The 18,606-nt window shown below is 38.3% G+C and overlaps 1 long non-coding RNA gene across 1 annotated transcript in view; it reads left to right on the top strand.

The window, feature by feature from the left end:
• Window positions 1–18,606, top strand: part of LOC103896528 — an 82,365-nt gene that overhangs the window by 57,688 nt on the left and 6,071 nt on the right. Inside the window, exons 10-12 of the long non-coding RNA XR_657413.2 lie at window positions 15,099–15,245; window positions 16,756–16,922; window positions 18,056–18,215. This is a non-coding gene — a long non-coding RNA (uncharacterized LOC103896528). The remainder of the gene's footprint in view (window positions 1–15,098; window positions 15,246–16,755; window positions 16,923–18,055; window positions 18,216–18,606) is intronic.

Genomic DNA, 18,606 nt, shown 5'->3' with positions numbered 1-18,606 from the left:
TCTTATGATGGTTAATTAAGAATGTAAACATTATTCTAATAGCTTGTGGGGTGTAACTGTTCACTTATTATGTCCATTTGCCATTCACCTACAGCTTTCACCGTGTGCCTCTCCTACATCACACACTCCCATCTTCTCATTGCTGCCCTCTTCAGTGAACTTCTTTGCTACTCCCCTCCCATCATATGCCTTTATTCTGCACGTTACTTTTTCATTTCTCTTTTTAGATCATCTCCCTCAAATCCTAGTCCCTACATTTGCACTTTTGCATTGTCTTTTCCTTTCACTACCGTGAACAGACACAGCATTCTCCTGTTGCCAAAGGCCATACCTTGGTTTCTTTTTTAGCCTGGCCTTCTCTTCTTTAGACTCGTACAGGCTGTCTGTGGGTAAATCTTTCTGCCTCTTCCAACATGGCATGCAGAGAACCTGCCCTTTACATAAACACGTACACTCACATGCAAAGGTTTTTCTGGCCTCCTTTCAGTTTGTGTTTTACTAAAGCAGTATGTCCTCCTCTCTGGTCTTGCTTTCTGCAACCTCGCCCTTGCAGAGTCCATTCAAACTCTGCTATTTAGATAATTTTCCTGGCTCTTCATCCTTTTTCACATGTTCTGCTGTCTTGCTCTTCTCTCTTACACTTTCACCTTGTTCCATGTCTCAGATGGTACTGCATCATTATTTACAGCTGTCTTCACTTTCCAGCAACGCAAGCTTTTCCCATGATAGTCTACTCCTGCAATCATTTCCATGCTTTCTCTCATGTAGTGAGGTGTCTAGGAAAGCCTACAAAGCTAAAAGTTTATTATTATTTGAAACTTTTCTTAAAACTAGCTTGTATCACAATGCTTACTGAACAATGCTGGCTGACTAGGTAGTGGCATGTCAAACTATATGAGCATCTATATTCAGATTACTGCTGCCTTGTCTTTCAATTCATACTACCCCAACTCACCCTTTTTCCCCCTTTATTCCTCTGTTTCCTGAAATTAACCCAGATTATAAGGTATGACCTGCCTTTTTTACAATTTATGTACAGTACCTTGTCCACTATATCTTTCTCCAATCCTTGACTGGCCGCAGGCAGCAGCATGATATACATGATGTCAAAAATAATTGATGTGACTTTGGAAAAAAAAAAAAGTAGAAATTTGCGTTTTGAAAAATGAGTCTTAAAGGAGCCAATCTTTTTCATCACAGTGGGACTATCAAAGCAGTAGCACACTCTCATCTTTATGTAATTAGGAGAAAATATCCTATGTTATTGTTGAGCATTGGAAATATTTTTGGAGATTTTTTTCTTCAATTTTGCATTGTGTGTGTTGTCTTTGCAACAATACTTCTTGCTATGGTAACAACTTTTTTATTGGAATCCAGAGCATGACTGTGTAATGCTGCATTGACCCTATTACTCCTGAGAGAAATTAACTTTAGGAAGATTTGTTTTGGCCAAACTTTCAAGGAGGAAACAAAGTGTAAAAATGTGCATTAACTGGAAAAAAAAAAAAAGGCTTACTTTTAAGCAATATTTCCCATTATTATATGCCATTGTCCTTTTGTTACAGCCTTAGGTTTGAAGACATTAGCTATTTTTTTGTAAATGACAGGGTGGGGAATGTTATTTTGCTCACATTATTTTATTCTCATCATTTTTCACATCAGAAAGTAAATGGTTTCTTTCTTGAGTCAAATGAGCAACAGCTGGATCTTCCTGTACCCCCTCCCATTCTTCCAGTTGAGGATCAACATCAGCTGTAGCTTTGTGCAGAGGCACAGTGTGGGATCAAGACTGTAATTTAGCATCTCATTCAGCTGATATGAATATGTAATTATAATTACGAGCTCCAGGGTCCATCACCACATGTATGAGCCTGGAATTTAAGTTGTATTTGGATGTATTATAAGTCTAAACTCTCTAGTGGGTAATAAACCTGCAAGCCAAGAAAAGCCAGAGGCGAGAACTTTGTCTGGAGGTACTGTAGGACTTCCCTGGAGGTCCTTCAAACAGTGAATCATCAATGTTGAAATGCTTGCAGCTGAATTCCCAGCTCAGGCTCAACTACAGAAAGAGAAAGAAGAAAACTACAGGCGAATCGGGCAATTGAATTGTCTACTCAGGGTGCCTAGTACTTGATAGACTCTTTCTAGAATCAGGGTAACAGTCAATAACGAGTGCAACGGCATCTAACAGGTCCTAATTCTGCTGTATGCTAAGGACTTTTTAAGATGTTCCAAGCATTGTCTTTTCTGTCTAAAGTCAATGGGAGAACCTGTCTAGCAATCCAGAAAAGACAACAGTGTCTAGGGCTGTCCATCTGGCATCAGTCTTACAAACTGGTCTTTCCAGAGGCAGGATCTTGCATTTCACAAGTGGACTCAGCTCTCTGATAATTTGGAACAGAAAGGGAGTAGTAAATATTGCTACTGTTAAAGCTTTTTTTTTTCCTTTTCTTTTTGTGGCTTTGTAACAGTTGTGACCTTCTAATACATGTAAGGATTCGAATTTTGTTAACGATGGAGGGGCTTATAAATGAAATTCAGTGTATTCTTTACCCTTATCTCTGAACTAGTAGTTACTAGACCTTTTGTCCCTGTTCCACCTTTCAGATACCACTTGTTTTCACTACATATTAATACAAATAATAGGGAAAGAGGCTAAAACTGTTGTCTTTCACTCAGGCAAAACTCCATGGATGTCAGTGGGTTCAGATCTCGTTCACAAAAGTGCAGCTATGATACAAAAATATTTTTTTAAAATATGCGTTTAGTTTTAGCTGGTTGCTAGAGGTGTGTGAACAGGTGTCTGCTGCGGTAAATGTAGATGGAACTAGGTTCTGTTGTGTCTGCTCTGCTCCAAGTAAAAATGGGAGAAAGTTTTTGTATGTCTGATGGAGATTCAAAAGTTAGAAAATCTGTGAAGACCTTAGCAGTCCTTCAGGATGAAAGTGTCACGTAAGTGTAATATATAGTTTTAATATAAAGGGTGAGGAAAAAGTAATTCATTGTGATTAAAAGACACCTTTTGGCTCTTTTGAATTCCCAAAAATTTCCAAACTGAAGAATTGAAAGAGTAACTGCATAAGATTGTCTGAGTCAAACAATGTTATTCTAAACTTATTCTCAACTTGCTTCTCAGTAGTTTTCCTTCTTTTAAAGCTAGTTAGTTGGACAGCTGTTTGCTGGACTGAATCTAAAATTGTGCAAGGGGCTACAATTGAACCAAAGTCCTGTGTATTCCTCTGCTCTTTGGAAACTTTCCTATGGCAAAAATACAAAAGTTCAAGGGCTAACCTAGAATTGATTTTTACTTATTACTATATTTGAGGATGGGGATTTTTCAAATTTTGAATTTTATTGATTATTGATTTTGTAAATTTGCTGCAAAGTCAGTAAGGAAAATTTCTAAAACTTAAAAATTGAACATTTTGCCCCTCTCAGAACTTGGGACCTGCTAATCATTTTGACTTCTATGTGGGCTAAGAAATTGACATTTTGGACATGCTCATGATTTTTTCAGCCTGCCTGTCACATGGGAGCAGAAACACCTTTTACTCACTGGTGTCAACCTTGCCTTCTGAGCTTGCTTTTCAGGATTTTTTCCTGTATCAGCAGGGCCCAGCTCAACCAGCTTTCCTTTCTGCGGGGCTTTTTTATTTGCAAAAAATTCAGAACTTTAGATTTAATTTTTTTTTCATAATTGTGTCTAAGTCCCGTGCATATTCCTGAGCAACATTTTTGTTTTCACTGAGACTTCAAATTTTGCTGAGTGATTGCAACCTCCATTTTCTCCCTATTGCAGAGTGTTATGGAGGAATGAATGGAACAACATCCTAAAAGTGGAGAAACTGACCAACAGGAAGGCATATTCTGGCTCATCATTTCTTATTTTTGCAGTGTTTCCATCCTGTAAATCTAGAACTAGATTCTAGATATAAACCTAGAACTTCCCTTCTGCCAAAGACCATGCTTCAGTTGCCACAACTCCTGTAACTTAGCCTTTCCAGGAAGGGTCTGCCTTCAGTTAAATGTCAGCACTCGATCTTCAGAGGGACCAGAAATCACTTCTGTTTTGAGATATGCTGGTTGGCCATAGAGCAAACTTCGGGTGAATGTGCAGCTAATCATCTCACCATAGCTGTGGTGACTAGCCAAGGTTTTCTTTGTGTTTTAGTGCGAAGAAGAAGGAGGAAAATATATTGATCAAATAAATTTTGCATTATTTCATGAAGTAATTGATTAGTATGTAAGCTGACCTGAAGCAGCATGACTGAAAATACCACTCTTCCAGCCACGCTGTAATGTTAAAACAGGTGGGATGGAATTGTACCATCATTTGATGTGAATGCCAGCCAGGGCTTAGAGGACAAGTGTCCCTTCACAGATTCAGAGATACTCTTTCTGCTGGAGCCCCTTTGATCTAGTGGTCATGGTGAGCGACAGCTTCCCCGAATGAGACTTATCTACCTGTGGGGAAGGGACTATTAAAGGAATAATCTTTCATATCCACTTGAAGAAAGGTATTTCACAAATGCAAAAAAAGTATGCGTAAATGAATGTGTGCTAATGGGAACTGTCATCGAGGGAATCTTGTGCAAGTAATTCCCAAACGGATGCAAGATATTGTGGATAACCAAGACTGTCCAGCTCTGGAAGTAAAATAAAGCACCCAGAATGGAAAATGTATGTTTAACAGACTAGCAAGAAAAAGCCTCAACATCATATATGGGAGAATGAATATGCTTCCTTCTTTTGAGATAGATGGGTAATCTGTAGGGCAGAAAACTTCGTATCTCTTTGAAATGATCTCCAGATGACATATTAAAATATGTCAATGCATACAATGCAACAACTTTAAGCTAATGCTAGATTATAGAAATACCATTTATTTCATCGTTAAAGAAAAAAAGACAGGAAGTTGGTGGTCCACTGAGATTTATGCTAGTCTTTCACCTCTGGTAGGCCTGGCTTCCTTTCACTTATTTAGATACAAAGCTACATCAGATGCTCGTGTGTGTACTTCAGAGCCCTCCGCTAGGTATTTAAAATGCGCTAAAGCAAAAGAGAACAAAGGCCAGTTAATATACAATGAAGGGATCAGGTGGGACAAAGACCTTTGGAAAGGTACTGAAGGATGCGAGTTCAGTAGTTTCATTCTTCAGCTCTTACTCATCTGAGTAATAAAAAGAGTGCCGTGTTTAAATGAGGCCCAGAACAGAAATTTCAGTGGATGCTGTGGGCCTGACTCACAATGTGTTGGAAGACCACCCGTGATTGAAATGGCATGCAGGTACTGAAGGTCAGGAGTGGAATGTGTTTGTGGAAGGATATGAGTGCTCGGGACTATGTCGTGTTACTTGGCCAGCCCATCAAGGGGAGTTGTGAGATTAGTTAAAGTCTGTACAGGTCTTTGAGGATGTACTTCAGGCTGAGACTGTGGCTCACGAGCACATCCTCATGCCAGAAGGATGCATGACACAGGAACACAGCCGTGGGCCGCTGATGTCGGTGGAGCTATGGTGCTGACTTTGATGGATGCTGCATGAAACCTTATGTCAAACTCCACTTAGTGTAAGTGGCTCACTTGCTCCCCTTCTCAATAAACAGACCCATCCTGCAGTAACAACAAGATTTAAAGAGAAAACTGCACTTTTAACAACACTGGCTAGACCTAGGAATTGAGAAAATTGTGCTGGTTTAAGTTTGAGGACTGAGGTGGGGGTGTCTGTAACATGGAAAGGACTCTGCTCATGACTGTGGAAGTGTGAATTTTGCACGTTAGGCTCCTAGACGTAGTAGCTCTGACTATTTATGCCATTAACAAAGCAGAGATACTTTTTAATTTGAAAGAATCTTATATGTGAGTGCAAATTGTTGACTTCTTATAGTTTTGGTATTTGCATATTGCAGTTACTTAAGAAAATGGGGCCAATTACAAGTATTTGGCAGCCCCAATTCATAAGTTCCCTTGCTTCTCTATTTTTTCTATCCTAATTGTATTTAATTATAAGATTTTTTTAAATTGTTCTGTAATTACCTAGTCCTATGCGTTATGTAGAAGGATGTTGAGAGACATGTGATTATAAAATCCAGACTGCTGTGTGCTGACATTTATGGCTTTCTCTCTCAGCACTAGCATGAATAGATGCTAGATTTTTTCAAGCTAAAATGTAGCTGGAAGGTTTCTGGTAAAAAGCAATTTGCATTTTTGGATAACAAACAGAAAAAAGGGCAGATACAATTTTCCAACACCTGCTCCGGTTTTTAACTTCTTCCATTGAGTCTCTGTATGGTTCAGAATTGGTTTTTTGCCTTTCACTGGAATGCCTAAAATTGCCTTCTGACAGAAATAAAATATTAGAATAATTGGATTCTGTCCTTTCTCATTATATCATTTTCTGTGTCCTTCAACACACAATCCATAGAAAAGATGTTTCTAACATTTCCTGAAAACCGTCTTTCAACATAAGCTTTTTCCATCTGCTTTTGGAAAAATCAGAATATTTTATAATTATGCAATCATCTTGCTCAAGTTACTTGTTTTCTATTAACACATTTTGTACTGTTAGAGGTATCATCTAAGAAAGATTTAGGAAAAGTTAGAATTAAAGGTCATCCTTCTGTCTAAAAGTTGCTCATAGAAAAAGATAACTAAACAGACTTGCTCTTTTGAGAATGATGTCAGAATTTCCTTCTAGATACCCATTTTTTTATTAACTTATGATGGAATTACGTCATTCATCTTAAATATTGAGTAGCAGAAGCCCTTGCTAACTGTTCCATAACTCTGGTTTAACGGATGAACTCTCCACCGGTTTCTCAAAACTGCTGTTCCAGCTAGGAGCTGATACATTTGAAATAAATTTGGACCATTATGTGAGAGGTTGCCATGAGTAAGGGTCTGGTTAAAATAAAACTAATAATCAACTAATATTGTAATTGGTATCTGTTAAGATATTTGAGAGAGAGAGAAATTTTAGGGGGATTAACTCGATCTAACATACTTTTTCAATTTTTAACTTCTATGATAGTTCGAAATTAGGAAGGAATGAATAAACCCATAGCAAAAAAAAAAATCTGAACTGAGAAAAAATAAAAATAAAGTAGCTCATTTGAGACTTGTCAGAAATAATCCTAGCATTGCTGTGCTCTGCTTGCTACTTATTCTTGCATGTATCTGCTTAGCTTCATGACAAACACATTAAAACCGTGAGCACAGTAGAATAGCGAAAGGGCAAGCTCTGCTCTCATCTGGGACGTGCTGGATATGTTTTTAGGACAGGGACTGCATTCCCCAGCCGCAGGCGGGTGCGGCGTGCAGGAGTCTCTGTGCAGCCCAGCAGGGTGCACTGCACTAACATTGCTAAAATCCCACTAGTGAAACTCTTCAGTAATTGCGGTTCCTTCCCAAGGGGCTTTGACTAAGAGCGCAGCTGCATGATGAACGTGCTTACAGTAGGGCACTGGCAGGTTAAGAAAACACTGACTTATGTCTGAAAATGGTTCTAGGGTCAACTGCTACCAAGACGTGAAAAACTAGCTCTGGAGAAGTGGCTGTGTCTGAAGGAAAATCCTGCAGTACGATGCCAGGGATTCTGTGAATTATTAGGTTTGCAGTATGTAAACAATATATTTTAACTTAGTTTATGTGTGTATGGCTCACTCCTGGAAGAAGCCATGACTCCCACTGGCTTCAGTGAATGCTGCAAGTGCACAGAGCCTCTGTGGCTATGGTTCTTAAGTGCTGTGTTCAAAGAATAGTGAAGCTCTGGATTAACCCTTCCAAAACCAGAATTCCTGCAAAAGCGCTCCTACTTTACTGTCTCGGGTTTGTATATGCAGGCATTTACTTAGGTGTAATCATTCTCTGCAGCACTCCAGAACAGTTTTCATGTGCAGAGAAGCCCTTACTCGTGTGCAATACATGCGTGTGCAGGGTTCAGTCCTGTGTTGCATTGGATTGTGTGTACATATGCAAATTCTGTGCTTGTCCAAGAAGCTGTATCAACAAGGAACAAATTCTTATATTACACACAGAAAAGTTGTGTAATGGAAACAAAACCCTGCACGTTTGATAATTAGATTGGATTAGATCCCTGTGCTCTAATGTTGGCAACATATATTAAAGAAAATGACTGGGTTTTGATTTTAAGAAAAGACAAGTAACCTTTTCATGGAGCTTATGAAATCAGCTGTTAGTGACTGATGATTCTCTTGGCATGAAAGATGTGTTCAAGGGAAATGGGCGTGCCCATGTTTTCACATTCTAGCCTGGAAAGAGATGAGTAGTAGTCTGGTCCATGTGATGACATCTCACATGTGTGGCAACTTTAGATTTTAGCAAATACATTTCGTTTTCATATACCTTCTTTTCTTGTAGAACATTTTGAGGAACCATGTTGTTGTTTGTTACAAAGAGGAACACTGTAGTTAACAAAGAGTGAAACATATGAGGGGCAAAGGTGGTGGGGGGAGAGAGAGGGTCACGCAAGACTGCCTTGCAATACTCTCTTCTTACGCATTTTGCTCCCTAAAATGTCGCTGTAATACTGAAGTCACAAAGCAGGCCTTTTGATTCAGTATGCAAGCTGTATTGACACAGGCTAGGGAATGAAGCCGCTAAATCAGGTGCATAAACACTCTTGCTTGTCTCTAGGCAGAGACAAAACTGCACAAAGTGTTCACGGACTTCTAAGGATGACTGTTGTTGCCTTCTCTTCTGTAATGTTCATTCAGCAGCTGAGCTTCCTCTCTCTCATTTGGCCATTGGATCAACATCCAAAGCCCCTTCCTTTCTTATGAAGCTTGAAGCCATTTTTAGGTACATTCTCTACGTTCTGGGCCAAAGCAGAATCTTTTTACTTGAAGCCATTTTTAGGTACATTCTCTACATTCTGGGCCAAAGCAGAATCTTTTTGGAAACTATTCATTCTTGGATGAGGATCAGTGCTGTTGTTTTTCTTCTAATTTTTTGCTTAAGTATCGATTAATCAAGAACCCCAATATTATCTTTCTATACTTACCTGAACTACTTTTGCAAATTGTTGATTTGCTTGCGTTATGCACAAGCTATAAAAAGGCTCTTTGTAGCAAAGTCTGCTCAGGACCAGCACATTTATTTGTGTAGTTTATTTTTAAATAAACTATTAAATTATTATTATTAAATAAATTATTAAATATATATAAATATATATCTTATAAAAGTATCCATGGTTCCAATCAATAAAATAGAGACAAGAATGTGTGTGAAGATGGAGGAGGGCAATTCTGTGGGTATATCTCAAAGTAGATAATATTATTTTCAATATTTGATGTCCAGACCTGACCGCTACTGCTTGCTATCTTTCTTCCTCAGCTGCATTTGTACAGGCAGCAGGGAAATTGATGGTTTTGAGGGCACACTGTGTCTAAAATTTGCTGATTGCGCTATTTCATTGCTTGGCTAGTGCTGGTGGATGATCCACATGCCTGAAACAAAGGGAGAGTAAAAGGAAAGAGAAACATTTAAAAGTTTTGCTAGACCGTAGTCTTGGTATTCTTAGAACAAGTTGGATAGAAATGGTTGCATGTGCTGTATTCAGATGATGAGTGAGATTTGAAGCTCATACTCAGTTTTGGTATGTGTCCGGATTTCGAGATCTAAGATTCCGCTTGGTCTGCTGTCTTATATAATGGGCAGGGGAGCATGGAGAAGGAAGCTGCAGCTCAGTCCGCGGGACTGAAACAGGCAGCTTCTAACAAACAGGGCTGGGACCAGCCACTGCTTGCATAGGTGGAGGAGGCTGTGCACCACGCGGCTGCTCCCCTCCACATGATCAGGTGTGCAGCCTCCAGCGCCGTACTTATGGTAAGGGTTAATTTGTCCTGGTTTCCTAAGTGAGACCGGAAGGTAGGGAAAGTATAGGAAGACAAATAACAATGATAGGACATAATAGTGCTACCTGTTCAGAGTGGAGTGACCCAGAGGGAGAGTAGAAAACGTATCTAAAAGGTCACGTGTGAATTCAGACACATTCACTGAAGAATTTCTCTTATGGGAAAAAAAGAAAGGCAATGCTGGTTTATATCTGAAAGATGATTATGAAACCAGAGATACTGATGGGACATTTGTTACATGTGTACTGTGGCCATATTTCCTGGAACATGGAGGAACATGAATAATTAGTTTTAATATTCTGGATTATCTGAATATTTTTAGAACTGGAAATGGAGGAAAGATAATAAGGAGATTCCTTTGTAGAAGTGTTTATACAGATTGTGTTCATAGGGGTGAATAAAAATAAATAAAAGCAGCAGAGATGGAAAAATTTCCTAATGCTCTTTCACCTCAACTGAATCCATACTTGTCAGGGAAGGTAAGGCTTAAAAAGGAAACCCTCTGGAAAAGTTTGAGAGCTGCTACTTTAATCTTCACCTTCTGAGAAGTTTCAAATATCAAGAGCAGAGAGAGAGAGAGAGAGACTGAGTCTCTAATTAGTGAAGGAGGCAGGTAGGACATTAATTGATTTGTTATGCTTCTTCTTTGACCTGTGCTGTGTTTGAGAACAATAGAAGAGCTGTAATGTTCTTCAACAACATAGCCGAGCTTTTATGCAATACCAGCTTAGAAACCTTTGATCACGAACTGGTGCTGTAAATCTGTAATTTTTATAATAGTGCTTTTTGCTACATGTATTTTAATTTTATTCATTTATTCTTTGTTTAGGAATTACTTTCACAGAGTTTGGGCTACTTTCTCATTTTACACAGTGTTTGGAAAGTCCTGAAATCAATGTCTCTCTTCTAATAGCGGTATAGTACAAATCCAGTAACATTTGCGAGGAAGTGGAATAGTATGGTTTTATGTATGATGCAAGTCATTATAAACCTGAAAAATAAGAAAAGGGGGGAAAGAAGGTGAAGAAAGGTAGAGGAAGGATTTATTTTTATCTGTCCTGGATTGCCATTTAGGTTCAAACTTACTATGTAACAGTGTCTGTCATGGCTCCACAGTCCCAAATTTCACAGTGAAACATTATACTGTCACTGCAGAGTCCTTTGAAAGCTGCCTTCAGTAAAGGTGTTTAATAGTCCTAATAGTTTAATTAATGATTTAGAACCAAAGAGACATTTAATTTCAAGAGAGTATGTAAAAATAATGCTATAAAAGCAGTGTACGTACTGTGACAGTTAATATCAAAAACTACCAGCTTACAAAAATGTGTGGGCTTGGGCATAATTTAATCACTTAGTTGACTGTTGTGAAGAAGAACAAAAGAACAAAAAGGGTGTCTCAACTTCTATATAGCCCAGAAGCAGAAGCATTGACTTAGAATTTAATGAAAATGTGCAACACAAACATACAAACATATTGGAGGTCTCAAAAAAGAAAAGACCAAGGGCTTTTATTTGCAAACAAAAGGTCCCTGGCACTTTGAATGTAATTCCCGCTGATCCTTTTTAACCTTTTTTCAGAAAAGGGCTGCTCTTCCTACTCCCAGCAGCCAATTTAAAAAGGGATCAGCCACTTAGCCTGAGTTTCAGACAAAAATTAGGTATCTGTTTGTCTACGTTCCCTGCGTAGCCAAAAAGGAAAGACAGAGATGATCCATCACACCGTGAGAGAGATGGCTGAGATAATCAAGATGTAGTGCCCTGTTTAGATCAAGTGTCCTCTGCAAGTGCCTTGTCCAACATCATAGTCCAATGGTAACAGAATGATCTTGGATCTTGCTGTGTCTTAGCTGAGCTGTGAATGTAAAACAACATAACTGTATGGTAAAATCATTCAAGTAAACACTGTTATCTGGGCATGTCGCTTTGGAGGGATTTCACCTGAGACAAAGAAAACCATTTTTTATTTGGTAGAAGAATGCCCAGATAGGGAAGTGGGCTTGTTTATTTGTAATGATTTAACTCAACATCTGCGTAATGAATAAAATTTTAACTCTGGGACAAATCCATATATCAAAGCAAAGTGTTGCTTTTCCTGAAAAGCAGCACTTCTCATCTTTGGCCAGATGGCTTAGTGTGCTTAAGAGCTTCAAGTCAGTCTTTTTTGTAAGGGCTGGGTTTTTCTTTGACGTAATATTACCCATTTATTCCTCCCTACCTTGAACCATGCTTGTGCCTGTCATTATGCAAGATATCTGATTATATCAATGAGCAGTTTATGTAGACTGAGGACTATGTATATTATGTACAGAATTAGGGAATTCCTTACATGATTTTCATACACGAAGGTACAAGTGAAAGGCTGACATTTACATTTTCTGGAGAATGCATTTGTCTGTTTATTAAGCATCATTCTCTTTAATTTCATGGCACTCTGTGGAGTAGAATAGAAAATAATACGTGTGTGTGTGTGTGTAAGAATATCCAGTCCTGCTCTGGAAAAAAAAAAAACTTCAGCCAAAATAAGCATTTGACTGTTTTGCAAGATAATGTCTAGCATGATGCAATAGCAGGCACCTGGTACAGTCACATCATCATTGGTTTCAGCTTTTCTTCATGACCAACAAAAATTAGTCAACATATAAAAAAAAACCACCCCAAAAAAAAGAACTGTAGGCCAGATGGCTTTTGAGAACTGAATAAAGTGAGAGGTGAAGTAAGCATTTGACAAGAATGCACAGGGAAAAGATTAATCATCACTTCATGTTCTATGTCCAAAACAGTTGTGTCTTTGCTTGTCTGTGATGTCTGATTTTCCATAAGACCACAGGCATTCCCTTTAAGAGACATGTAGACTGTCCCTCTGAAGGAAAGCTAGTATTGCACAGATGTAAACAGTCCGCATAACTCAGAAATCCACAACAGAAATATTGTTAAAAGTATTTACACAATTTGATCACAAAGTACCATGATGGTATGCAAAAGTTAACTGATGAATTGTCTGAAGTGCAGAATAGCACGTGTTTAAATAGTTAAAAATACTGGTCATCTCATTTTAAGGGTCCTGTCGGCTACTTGTGTTTGTTTGTTTTCAATAGGAACGTCCTGGAAACATACAGGAAATGTGCAAAATGTATCAAGGTTGGGCCGCACAGGTAGCAGGCAGCACCCCGGTACTGCAGCCGTTCTGAGTTTTTTAGCTGTACGCATGAAATGACTTGAGAGCAATGTGTGTGTCTGAAACCGTCACTGTATATGTTTTCACATATGTATATTCTAAATACATGCAGAAGCTTGTATGCATGTGATGTACAAACAGCACTGTATTTGTAAGCGTACTCATGTACTTCTTTGAAAGTGACTTAATAAACATTTGTTCTGTTCCTCAAGTAGCAAACACTGGAACAGAAGAATGTGCAAGGTGATACAGGCATAGAAAATTATAAATAGACACTCTGTTAGCCTTTTCATTCACATAAACATAAGGTATGTACCATATGTTGATTTTTTTGCATTTTAATGACAATGATAAGTATGGTATACCAAACTGTTTCAGCATAAATTAACTTTACAGTCAAATTCTAAAAGCAATGATCAAAGGCCGACTACATATCTAATAATTATTTGCATAGTTGGGCCCTGATATACGTTGATGCCTCTATGATGAGAATATTTTTGTTAAATACTATCCTTTTGTGGCAGTCTCCTCTAAGGACCTGACAGCTGGTTATTTTTATGCACAAAGGGTTTTAAGCAAAGAAAATACTTAGCTCACATATATGCAGGTGGATATAACTGGTTCCTGATACACACACGAACACGCTATATTTGTATATGTATATACATATATAAGTTGTATACAAGTACAACATTTGACACAAATATAAATTTTTGAATTTTTATGTCCCTGATTTATATTATCTTGTAATATTCCATGACTATTTGATATATTAAAAATCTGTCATGATATTTAGACTGTATGCAGGTGGATATAACTGGTTCCTGATACACACACGAACACGCTATATTTGTATATGTATATACATATATAAGTTGTATACAAGTACAACATTTGACACAAATATAAATTTTTGAATTTTTATGTCCCTGATTTATATTATCTTGTAATATTCCATGACTATTTGATATATTAAAAATCTGTCATGATATTTAGACTGTTAACACCATTACAAAAGCAAACTTTTTTTGATTTTTCTCATTACTTTCAGGGCTATCGGCCCTCATTTCACATCCTGTTTTGTGGAAAGAGAGGCCAGTTTCAACAGGTTTGGATTTCACATTTGGGAGAGAGAAGAATTAGTAGTTCAGAGACTGTTCAGATAAGCCTGACCTTAATTGACACAGCGGTGTGTTAGTTTCTGCTCAGTGAAGGAGAAAAAGAGAGAAGCAATATTGCACATACTTAAAAATCATAAAAATTTCAGTTTAGAGTTTCTACAGATGACTTAAAAGACATACAAATTTCTACAGTTATGTATATTTTGTCTCAGTGACCTCGCATCAGATGTGAAAAGCAAGAAAATTGTTTTCTAGCTACCAGGACACTTTTTTCCCAAGGGCCTGAGGGCCATGCAGTTCATTCCTCATCCACCGTTGCTGTTAATAAAGTGGCAATCTCCAAGTAATGTCCCGACGGCTACCTGTGCAATCCCGTTATGCCATAAGCATCGTCACTGCTGAGGGGGGAGACGCCCCTAGTATGGGTTCTGCTTCTGAGCCCTGCAACTCCTGTTGCTTTCATGGCACTCAGATGGTCACGCTGGATGGCTCAGCCGTTGATTAAAAAGAACTTGGGTTTGTTGTTCTGTCTTTCTGGATTAAATGGGATTTGCAATTGCTTAGCGACTGCATTTCCTTTCTGCTGCTCCAATAAGTTTGACAGAAACTTAAGAATGATCTCTAGGTGTAAGCTTCTTACAGGTGCGTGTGAGTTTTGGCAATGGCATATGAATTGTCTTTGTTCATCTAGGCTGGCACTCTGCCTCCAGTACTGGGAAAAAGGTGCAAGAAATATGACAGTTGCTAGTTTCAGAAAAACTCCCCCAAAGGAAATGTTCTTTCCTAATATCGGGTAATTAAAAATTCATGTCTGAGGGTTTATTTCCATTCTAATTCTTCTCCTGAGGTTCAAGAATGTTTTATTTCTTAGTAATGTAGTTCTTGATGTTGTTGTCATTGATGAAGTATTTGGTTCTTTTTGTATATAGCTATACTCTTGGTCCTAATTACGTCATGGAGCATTAGGTGCTCATGGAAGAAACAGATAAACATACTCTAGGCAGCAGCGGCAGCGCATGCTCACCGTGCTATCCAGCCAACGTTCCTCAACTCTGACCTGAGGACCACCTCTGGAGGTAAGAGTCCCTTCTTATCAGTGAGTCCTCGCTTTCTCTGCCAAGAGTGTTAGCAGAAAGGACATTCAGAGCCAACAGTATAGTTTTGTACAGCAGGGACCTGTTCACCAGAAACTGTTCCGTGATCACTAAAGTCATTTCATATACACCACCAGAAAATTTATATCGTAACATATTTATGCTCCCATTTCACCTAGGGCTTGAACCCTGAGGAACTGGCAAATGATCAATTCTGTAACTCATTTGTTTCCTCAAGACCTGGCCCTTATATAACTGTTTCTATCTGAAATGTATAACGAATCATTCACCAGAAACTGTTCCGTGATCACTAAAGTCATTTCATATACACCACCAGAAAATTTATATCGTAACATATTTATGCTCCCATTTCACCTAGGGCTTGAACCCTGAGGAACTGGCAAATGATCAATTCTGTAACTCATTTGTTTCCTCAAGACCTGGCCCTTATATAACTGTTTCTATCTGAAATGTATCACGAATCGCATGCGTACACTTTGTAAACCAGTAGATGTTATTACTACTTTAAAGATGAAACCTTAGAACTGTTGAATATTTTCTAAAAATCAAACAACATTTGAATTACTGTCTCTGGTTTTACCTACTCTTGATGTAGGTAGTCAAGTTATAAAATTAAAAATATTCTTCATGTGACTAATTATTTGCCCAAATCACAAATATTTTTTTTCCTTTACAGGTAGTTGGCATGGTAATTGCCGGTTTTCAGTTGTCAAAAATCACTACCATATAATCAGAGGGGTGGCTGAGAGACCAGTTGTCTTAAAAGTTTTGGTCCTGCAGACTTGCTCGTCTGCTGTTCAGTAGCAACATAAAATAGCAACACAGGTTCTTATGGTGACAAATTATCCTGACTAATTCTGCAGACAGCTCTTTCCATAATGTTCATGAAAAGATTAAAAATTAATTGATAATTTCTCAATGAATCAGTCTGTACTTTCCAGTCATGTCTGCTATCATTTTCCTAGGATGACCTTAAAACATTTTATAATTTTATTTCATGTACCTGGCTGAGTATAGAACTATGCTCATGCATCATTTAACACTCCTCAACTGAGAAGGTCGATGTTTTGGCAGAGCTGGGTGTTAATGTCTTTATGGATGGAAAATTTTGGTTTTATATTATATCAGTACCTCTACAAGATGTGATGCTGGGATTTAGGGCTCTAATCTCTTGGAAAATGATGGATGAGATCCAACTCCGTTCTTGTTAAGCTTTGAAAGAAAGGCTGACACTTGTGGCATATGCAAGTGCTGTTTAGTTGTTTGCTTGAAACTGAAAGTCTGAAGAACAAGAAAATCAACGTTTTTAGCCTGGCTCCAACATATGTATTTATAAAATATCCAGATTCTCTTTATATTTTATTTTTAAAGTAAAACTGAAATAAGCCTGAATTTTGAAATATCTTTCTCTTGGAATAGGATGTTATGGACTATTTCTTTTTCCTGTTGTGGAATATTTATTGTCTTACAGCCTGCATCTACAGTCTCACAACACAGAGAAAATAAATCCTGATGATGTTAAACGTTTGGAGCAAAACTCTGACAATTTCACTTTTGCAACAGGAACATGATGGCCTATTTTCTGTTTTTCCCAGAAGGTTGTTGGAATTTACCTTGGAAATTGTGTGAAAGCTTCAGGTTTGTACTTCTCTATATGTGATCTGTCTGTGTATTTTACACAAAACGTTCATCCTGATTTGCTTTGGCAATTATCTTTGCCTTTCTCCTCTTCTGCATAAATTAATGTTTCACTGTACAATAACTAGAGATTAGCTGATCAACACAGCAGCCACCTTTCCACCCTCTGTGGGCCAAAATCCTGTGGGATCTATTTTCAAGATACTACTACAAGGCAGAAGCGGGGCTGTAGCCTCCTTGTGCTGTGGGACAGGGAATTCCACAAAGCCTGAGGTCAGGCAGCTTTGCAGGATTCTTCTTAATGCTCCATGACACTTTGGATCCAAAAGCAGTAAATCCCAAGTTTCCCCCTCATGGGCATTACAAATGATGTCTTAATTTACCAGCACTAAGAAAACACTTTTTATCTCTTTGTTTATAACAGATTTTTTTTTTTTATTTTATAACAGAAAAATACAAAAGCAAGTCCTACAAGCTTTCCATTTACATTTTTAAAACAAAATGAGCTGGCCTGAGTCTTTCTACAGCAGGCACTGTCAAGACAACTCCATCTTGAATACTTTCTGTTTTAAAAATATTCTGCCCAGAATATATGTTTTTAAATTTTGATTGGTCTTTTTAAAGTGATAGGCATCTGTTGTTGAATATGTTGAGATGAACAGGGAAAGTCTTTCCTGCTAATTACAGTGTTAGCACTTATGTCACATTCAAGATTTATTCTCCTAACTTAGGAGGTAGGTAAATAAAGAGATAGATTCTCCTTCTGCTGCAAAGGGAAGGACAGAGGTGGAATAGGTAGACCCAGTCAGTGGTTCACAGTTTAAAGTTCTGTGCTCAGACCACTACATACCATTACATTTGCAGGTACTGGTTCATTCAGCCCTTCAGAAACCTAATCATTTTTAGGATTTCCAGTGTCCAAGTTCACAGTAACATTAATTACCATGCAGAAGTCTGGCTATATCAAGACAATTAAGAGATATGAAGAGAATTGGTGGAAGAGTGAATCAGGGGTCATAGTCTAGTTCAGTATACAGCCAACCAGTGCTCAGTCTGATAATTGAAAACAAAATACAAAGCTTGAGAGGAGCCAAAAAATATCTTAATAAATAATTAGAGCTTGTATGTTTCAGAGAGCCGGGTTTTCTTGGCAACACCAGGCAGTAGTCATTTCTGAACAAACAAGATTGAAATTTATGTCTCAGTGAAGCAATACTGGAAGCCTGTTTGACGTGCTGCACAAAGACCATTTCCGACGCTCTCCGCCAGATGAATTTCCTCCGTGTGCCGGAGGTGGGCAGAAATGTGGTGCATTCGCAAGATGTGCCTCAGATGCAAGATCGGTCTGTGCTCCACAGATATCACTTGTATTGATGAGTCCGTGGGACACTGCCAGGGGACATCTGCTTTTTAACTAATGAGGAGCTGGCTCAGTTTTACGTGCACTCCGGTGTTCAGGGGTGCTGAGCTTCTGCACCCATTCATGTCAGTGGAGTTTTTGTAGGTTCAGCAGTTGTAAAAACAAACAAACAAACAAACAAACCCACCAACAAAAAAACAGGCCTGCAGGTAATAGCTTTCTGCAGGTATGATTCACAGGTGCCTGCAGTGTATGTACAGCAGCTTGCTCCTGTGTAATCTAGAGGATAAATGCATTTGTACAAGAGGCTGGCCTTGGGAAATG

Source organism: Aptenodytes forsteri, unplaced genomic scaffold, assembly GCF_000699145.1.
Source record: "Aptenodytes forsteri isolate BGI_AS27 unplaced genomic scaffold, ASM69914v1 Scaffold107, whole genome shotgun sequence".
In the NCBI taxonomy this organism is placed as follows: domain Eukaryota; kingdom Metazoa; phylum Chordata; class Aves; order Sphenisciformes; family Spheniscidae; genus Aptenodytes; species Aptenodytes forsteri.
Note: the sequence above shows the minus strand (reverse complement) of the source record. Positions and strands in the feature narration are given on the sequence as shown.